We start from the raw sequence: 9,119 nt of genomic DNA on the forward strand, positions 1-9,119 counted from the left end.
TTTTCTAGGGACCGTCAGATTAGAATATAAATCTGTGTTTGTCTAAAAAAATTGTAATGGCACACACGTGAACAAAACGTGCACGATTAAGTAAGTGGTGACGGCAGTTATGAGGTAAAGGGGGTTTCACCACTTATCAATTTAAAAAGGGGGAAATGCAAAATAGCTATTTATTCATGACTAAATATTAATCTCACTATATATGCTTTTGTAGGTTCATTCTTAGTGCATTACTTGTTACCTTCACTTTTGTAGTTCTTCTAATATAGATCAAAGTTGGCATAACTTAGGATATGAAACTCTCACTATTTTTTGACTCAAACAAGAATTTCAAAACAATATCCAAAGATCCCAAAAATTTTGAAAAAACTAATGACACGATTATCCAATTTCAAAAATGTTTTACACAATACAAAAGATGAAAATTCAAACGATTTTCTTAAAGACAACATCACCTAAGTCACTACTTAAACGACCAAATTTGGTCACCAAGATAGAAACGTGAAATACCAAAAATATCTCATAAAATTCTTATAATTTTATTTCATCTAATATAATTGCAAGCTAGCAAGATTTGAGAGTGTACATGCTTTTATGAGTTGGGTAAGATTACATACATGTTACTCAAAAAAATCACTAAGTTTATAGGAAAACATAACAAGCTCACGCTCATCACTAACTTATCAACTTCATAAAATCATGATAAGGTCTTATGTCCCAAACACTCAAAGTTCATTTCATGTTATGATAAAATTATAATATTATGTCCAAACATTTTATCCACAACATATCATTTGTAGTAGTGCAATGATCAAATTCAACAAATTTCTGATCTCAATCTTATTAATAACTCATTTCGGAAGTATGAACATATTTAACAAGATTTTTCTACCCGAAGCAAATTTTGAGACCACACTAGTGTTGAAAATCCTAGCGATGTGAGTATATCTCAACACTACTTTCTTTTAAATGATTCGGTTCAACTTTTGGACCATAACCTATCAAAACATGTAAAAACCAATATATACCAACCTCTATCTATTATTCACATTAACTTAGCTTGAAAAGCATTGCTAATAACATTTGATATCCTTGCAATGTTGATTCATAAGATTTGGTTGAATGCAATTGAAAATAACTTCACAATCAAAATTATGTTCATTTCTCGGTGAGAGTTGATATTCACATTTGTGTGACTAGGTGTTTGATTCTTTCAGTTTTAGTTCTGTGTCAAATTATATCTCATAAGTTCCAAATTTATATGAGTCACATGTTTATTGTAATATATTGTTTCCCTAAAATTCATTATAAGATTAACAATCAATTTATTTTGAATCTAAAATGTATTTGATCACTACAATAACTACAAATAGTTCATCAAACATACCTTATTTGCTTTGAAAGCTCAATTGGTCATAAACCATTGTTTATTCTTTCCGCACCAACAAAGAAATCAGCAAACCATAGCTCCACACACCAATTAATCTCCCGCAATTTTTTATTTTATTGGAAAATAAAAAATTGCTCAAGTAAGTGAATCATTTTCTTTTGATATTCATGGTAGAATACATTGTCTTAAAATTGTTGGAACAATTGCAGAATTATGCCTGCAAAACAATCACAAAAATTGAACAAAAAAATGTTATAGCTGGGTCTCAGATTAATTAGGTCGCTCTCTTTAAGACGTTTTCCGGTTTTGTCCAAGATTGTGTAAGAAATTCATAGTTGTTGCGTCGTCCCCGGGATTTTTCTTTCTCAAAATTCATTTTCTTTTGTAAAATCAAGTCATAAAATAGAGACTCTCATTTTCTTTTTGCAACCAAAACCTGATTTATAATCAAGGTTTCAAAATAGTGTAATAAAAATATTATAATATATTTTACGCAATTAACACCCACTAAAAATGAAACGGTCAAAACATTAATAACAAGCTTAACTTATTGTTCTATGAAAAGATTTATGAGTATTAAAAAAATTTAATGGGAAATTAATTTATGTTTTAAAACATATTCCCGACACAACTTTTGGTGGTTCAGCTAGGCAGAGAGGTCCAATACATCAAGCTTTTGGTTTCGTCTCTCAGTTACAATACTCTAAGAACTTAGGTTCGAGCTTGCATAAGTTGTTAACAATAATACCATTGTTGTTTCTTGTTGATGCAATGACCTCCATTATGAACTGGAAGTAGAGGGCATCACGCATCAGTAAAAGCAGATTCTATATTATTTCTTGTGAGTTTGATCCAAGGAAAAGGCGGTAGGGAAAAGGGCTTGTCATCTGAGTTCCGGTCCACGAGAGGTCGATCCTTAGATACAATATAGTAAACTTCCTCGAATTAGTTACTCATACCATTGAACACAAGTCTCGAAACACCAAGTTTCGTTGTTGACTGTCGAGTCTAAGGAAAGAAGCCATCATACAACTCACTCTTGGGTATAGACTTTCGAGAACTCTATCAAACTCTGGTTGCATGAGTTTTGTAGCGGTAAAAAATGAAACAAAGAGTCTTAGCCCATAGCTCGGTCAACCTCGCATGCGTTGCTATCTCAAGCATGTTTGTCAATGTTAGTGATCGAAACTATAAGTCTTGATTTCTAGCCTACATAGATAAGTCTCGGACTAGGATAGAAAAATGTAGTTGAGCTCAAGGACTTCATGGCGATTCATCATACAACGACGAAGATCTATACAAGGAAACGTGGAACTTCATCAACAAAAAGGTATGTGGAGACTTGAACTTATCTATCACTCAAAAGTCTATCTCTTCTATCTCCTACTTCTTATGAGACAAAAGTCGAATGCTATATAGACTAGATCATACACATTTGACATTTCGGGCTGAGAATTCATTGCTTATCTTTTATCTCGAAATCGTGTGTTGGTAAAGCATTTCGCTTTGATCAAGTTTATCTTCACCAAGTGACGAAATACATGAAAAGTTTCAATCACTTTGAGAATTTCTCTGACGTGAATCGGTCTGTGAATAACGGCTCAATAGCGTCCTCTGAGAATGTCTCAATGATTGAAATAAGAGTTTAGATTACATAACCATGTATTCCTTGAACCGAAGTTTTCGAACTTTGTTGATCAAGAGAAATCGGGAGGATTGTGGAATTGGCTTGCCAAGTCCACGAACCTAGTTCGCAGGCTCAGTCCGCGAACTGTCGGAAGTTCTCGACCGAGAATTTCTGCTGGTATTTTCCAAATACTCGTTTGTGTGCTTAGTCCGCGTACTGGTAGAAGTTCTCATCCCGAGGATTTCTGTTGAGTTTGGAAAACTCCACCGATTAACTTAAGTCCGCGAACTTGTTTGTGAACTTAAGAGGTTATGATCTAAAGATGTGCTCTGAACATGAAACATTAAATTACCAAAGAATGCCTTATGCAAACCGTGGCTATAATGTTCATGAGCCGATTCAATCGAATCGAATCATCTTTGCTTCAATTGTGTCTTGTGTAGTTACATAAGATCTCATAGCAATTGAACAACTCTGTAACTAGTTCATTTGAGTCAATTGAACTAGTTATGGTGAAGAAGAACAAGGTTAATATGAAATGCTCATATGGTTAACCTTTTGGGTTACTATGTTGAACCAACATACACATACACGTTTGGGCATGGTTTTCGCGAACCCAGTAAACGTCTACCCAAGTGTGTGTGACAAGATAAGTTTTCGATCTAACAGTTGAGAAATATTAGCTTGAATCTAAATCAGGTTTTCATCTAACGGTGAATATGGATTGCTTTGTAACTAAGGCAAAACCCTGATTTGAAGGCTATATAAAGGAGACATCTAGCATTGTGCAAAACCAATCCCCACACGTCTGTGTGCTACTAGTGCTCCCGCTAGAGTCGATCTCAGTTAACTTTTGATTTTCTTCTCTAAAATCAGGTTAACGACTTAAAGACTTCATTGGGATTGTGAAGCCAGACCGATAATACTTTATCGTAGTTGTGTGATCTGATATTGCATCTTCTATCGTACGAGTACAATCGATTGATTGGCTTGAGATCGTGAGAGTTCTCCGATAGGCAAGATAAATAAGTCACAAACATCTTCGTCTCACTATTTGTGATTCCTCGACAATCCGCGTGTGTAGTCAGGAAGGATTGTAGAGAGGTGATTGATTAATCTAGGCTGTTCTTCGGGAATATAAGACCGGATTATCAATTGGTTCCTGTTACCTTGATTTTGTATCTAAATACGGAACAAAACCTAGGGTTTATCTGTGGGAGACAGGTTTATCCTTGTATAGACTTTTCTGTGTGAGACAGATCTGTTTATTATCAAGTCTGTGATTTTGGTTACACAAACTCTTGGTTGTGGGTGTGATCAACTAAGGGAATCAAGTGCGCAGTATCCTGCTGGGATCAGAGGCGTAGGAGTACAACTGTACCTTGTATCAGTGGAAGATTGATAGGGGTTCAACTATAGTCCAGTCCGAAGTTAGTTTGCAGTAGGCTAGTGTCTGTAGCGGCTTAATACAGTGTGTATTCAATCTGGACTAGGTCCCGGGGGTTTTCTGCATTTGCGGTTTTCTCGTTAACAAAATTTCTGGTGTCTGTGTTATTTCTTTTCCGCATTATATTTTATATAATTGAAATAATACAGGTTGTGCGTTCGTGATCATCAACTTCTCTAATCCAACCTTTGGTTGTTGATTGTAGTTGATTGATCCTTGGACATTGGTCTTTGGTACCATCCAAGTTATCTCTCTTTGATAAATACTCGCAGATTTCTATTTGCTTGAGTAAAGATCAAATCGAGAGATTGAGATAATAACTCCTTGAGATACTTTCTATCTATATTGAGTCTGACTGTCTAGTTGATTCTCTAGCAAAGTGTTTCGGAGTTAGTCCATACAAATTTCTAATTGAAATATTGGGTGGTGTTGTTAGACCCCCGATTTTTCAATTGGTATCAGATAAGGCAAACACGTTTAAGACCTAACAAGTCCGTGTTTGTAGCGATCTGACTCTATGGGCAAAGAGTACTATCTCTGGTAAATGCGTCACCAGTAATAAAGATTCTCTCTCATTTAATTATATTAAATAGAAAATCTATGATATCTCGAATATATAAAAACCTTGTGGTTCGACGAGAGAGACAAACAATGACAGGTGTGTTGTTGATCTCCCTTCGAAAGAGACATTCTCTTCTAATGAGTGGGATACAGCTGAAGAGAGTAATTTGATTCTAAATCTTGTTAGAATTCAAGCTGTCAGATTGGATCAGCTAAAACACCATGTCAATGTTCTTCTTGGTGTTGGAAGAGATTTCAAAGTCCATGGTAATGCTGAAGATCATTTTTCGTGCTTAACTCTTGAGGCCAGCCTCGAAAAGGATGCCTTGGAAATTGAACGTCGTTTGAATAAACTCTCCGTTCAAGGTTTTTCAAAGAAATCTAATATACCAAGAACTTCTGATGCTTTACATTCAAAAGTAAAAACAGGTGTTCCTGATATTTCCACCAAACTTAGGACATTCTGTAAAAAGCACAAATCTTCTGATGATAATATTAAGATGACTTCCTCCAATCATTCTTATGATCAAAAGGTATGTCTCGTTTGTGAGACCAAGAGTTATGTTAGACAAAAGAGAAACCCTAAGTTGAATAAAGACTCCTTAGTTCAACTTCAACACACCCTAGATTTGATTCTCAAAGGTGTAACTGACATACGTATGATTGAGCCAATTGGTTTTCGTACCTATCCTGTGAATGCTACCAGGAATGTCCGTACAGTAAGTTCCTTCAATCTTCAAAGGCAGAATAGACGTCTTAATAAAAATCATCCTAAGTAAGTTAACCGTTGTGCTTCTGAAAGCAACGTTGATCCTGTTGAGAGAGTCATCCCAGAAGAAAGGAAAATCAATGAGATGAGAAAAGATATTAAAAATAGAGTTGGAAGATATAAAGAGCTTGTCGATAGATTATCCTCTTCCTCATGTCAAGACACTTCTGGTAAGAACTCTAACTATGTCTCTTATTTTGATGACAGTAATTTATATGATAATTTCTCATGTCAAACAGGATCCCTCTCTATTTCTAAGAGGAAAAACAAACTTAAACATAGATATAAACCTCGTAATGAGCCTGTGGCTCGTACTTGTGCTAATTAATCACAAGGTTCGAGAACTTACTCATATAAAATCCTGTTGAGTAAGTAGTGTTAAAAACAGGTATACTTGTTGCTTGCATCTGTTAAGTTAAGCTATTTTCTTATCGTCCATAGCTAAACTTGTGTTGACAGATTCGCTATGATCAAGTATTGGTTAAGTCAAAACAAGTTGTAGCATACTGTCTTAAATTTTGTTTTTATGTCCTGTTTTCAAAATATTTCAAGGACTTTATTTCTTGGGTATTTGTTGTACTCGAACGGATTCCGTTCTGGACCGAGTCAACATTTTTTTTTTAAAACCCTAAATTGTTGTCCCCAAAGATAAAATATCCAACCTCTTAGGGTTACAAGTCACGTACGTATACTCCTGGTGGTTTTTGGATTTTCAAGAATGTCTTCCTCCTCTTCTTGCTATGGTGTTTTTGCAAAAGGATTTCTTGACAAATGTGTTGAGGTTGAATCTAAGAGGAAGAGAACACTTGTAGATGAAGATCATCCCAATGCTCATGCTTATTTGCTTATACTCATGAAGATGCTGAAAAGGATGATATGATCTCTGCTGAAGTTGTTCATGACTTTATTAAGTACTTTGGGAAGCAAAACAACAGCTTGTTGATACTCTTAAAGGTCTTGATATGGTGAAAAATGAGTTGGAAAAGGTTGTGTCTGACCTTGGTCTCATAAAATCTCAAACAAGGATCTTCGAAAAGAGAATCATCTCTCCGTTGATGCTAAGAAGGCTGTCGATCACAAGCTCATAGACTTCATGTCTCATATGGATTATGTACCTCCTGTATCCCTGTTCGTTGTTGAGGATACACCGGGATCCATTTCCCTTTAAGCTTGTCATCTGTTTTTGTTGAGTTTATATGCCTAGTATGTCTTCTTTTTGGATTAATTGGAAGAATAACTAGTGCTTTGAATAGCGATGATTGTGACTACACATAGCTATTTTTGTTTTCATCTTCTTATGTTATTTTTTAGGTTTATTGGTATTAAATTCTAAAAATATTTGGAGGATGATGTTTATTGCAATATTTTAATGGTTTGTGATATTGCAATATTTTTATGGGATATGTATTGTTTGCGTCCGTGAACTTGAAGGTCCCATATTTTGTCAAAAGTAAAGTCGTTCATGAATCGGTATTCTGATTGATGAAAGGACGAATGGACTTTTGACATATACAAAAGTTAAGCCTGTGTAATCATGTATTTGATGGAAAATAGGATAAAATCTTTTGTTCAACAAGGATAAAGTCTATAATGTCGTTATGATGGAAAATAAAATAGATCCTTGTATGTTATCCACGGTATTGATCTTCATTGATCCATTTTATTATGTTTTACCGTGAAGGCTCCATTGTGTGTCTTATGTTGAGCACCTTACAACTAAGTCGATTTACCTTGGATTTGTTGGTTGTTCCATAAGATGCTATATGTCGAGCATTTGAAGCTAAATTAATCAACTAGTTTGGTTATTTAGTTAGTACTTCATAAGTCTTCTTTCTTATGTCGAGTACATGTACGGTTAAGGTTGTCATATTATATGATGAACTTAGTCGGGGTTTCATAAGTTCTCTTATGTTGAGCCCAAAATAATTAAATTGATTACTTCGGTGATTAGTTTGGTTGTTTGTATTCCAATAAGATTAATTATAGGTTCTCTTGTAATTAATCTAGTTGAGTTTTCATATATTCCACAAGTTCTTGTGTTGAGTATATGAACATCTATACAAATCATGTTCTATTGGTTAATGTAGTCATATATTCCGTAAGGTTTTCCTTATGTTGAGTATTTGAACGGTTAAGTTAGTGATTGACTTAGTCGTAGATCCGTGAGTTTACTTATGTTGAGCACTTTCAATTAAATTGATCACTTTTGTGGTTTGACTTAGTTGCGTATTCCAATTGAATTAATCATGGGTTTACTTGTGATTAATTTGGTTGAGCTTTGGATATAGAAAATCATTCCTATGGTTTTTGGTGTCCAATAAAAAAATCCTTCTTTTCTTTCGAAATTAAGGTCGCTCTTGTTGTTCTCTCGGGAATGACATCAAATGGGGGAGAGTTCTTTTGAACTTGTGCTTAATGGTAATATCTAGCGGGGAGTGCGGCTGTGGAATTTTATAGGGGTTATCTTGTATCTTAAAACTCCTTGATGAATGATGTTAGCTTCGGCTATTAGATTGCATCTAAATTAATTTGGTATGTATTTTTCTTTTGGTCATGAAATGTATATTGTGGAAATTTCATTATGATCCCATTCTTGTACCTTTGCCAATTTTATTGACAAAAAGGGGGAGAAATATTGTGGTTCACACTACAAATACATATGGTTTTCGGATCATTGTGTAAGGGGGAGTAGTTTCCATGATCGAGATGAATTATTGACTAAGGGGGAGTGATACATATCACCGTAGTATTATTGTTAAACTCGTGATACAATTGGACTTTGATGTTATATAATAATACTATGACACTGTATAATAATGATCGAGAATCTCGATTTCTCTCATTGTTATAGCTACGGATCTTCAACAACGATGGTGCTAAACTTACAACCTTTGGGATCATTGAAGTACTTGGAAGGACGAAGATTTCAAGGAACGTTGAAGATTAGACTATGGAATAGGAGCTATTAAAGTTTACCTTTTTTGTATTCCATATGTATTAATAGTTTTGTCACTAAAATTGACAAAGGGGGAGATTGTTAAAGCATAGCTCAGTCAACCTCGCATGCGTTGCTATTTCAAGCATGTTTGTCAATGTTAGTGAACAAAACTATAAGTCTTGATTTCTAGCCTACATAGCTAAGTCACGGACTAGGATAGAAAAGTGTAGTTGATCTCAAGGACTTCATGGCGATTCATCATACAACGACGAAGATCTATACAAGGAACCGTGGAACTTCAACAACAAAAAGTTATGTGGACACTTGAACTTATCTATCACTCAAAAGTCTATCTCTTCTATCTCCTACTTCTTATGAGACAAAAAT

Source organism: Papaver somniferum, chromosome 5, assembly GCF_003573695.1.
Source record: "Papaver somniferum cultivar HN1 chromosome 5, ASM357369v1, whole genome shotgun sequence".
NCBI classification, from domain to species: domain Eukaryota; kingdom Viridiplantae; phylum Streptophyta; class Magnoliopsida; order Ranunculales; family Papaveraceae; genus Papaver; species Papaver somniferum.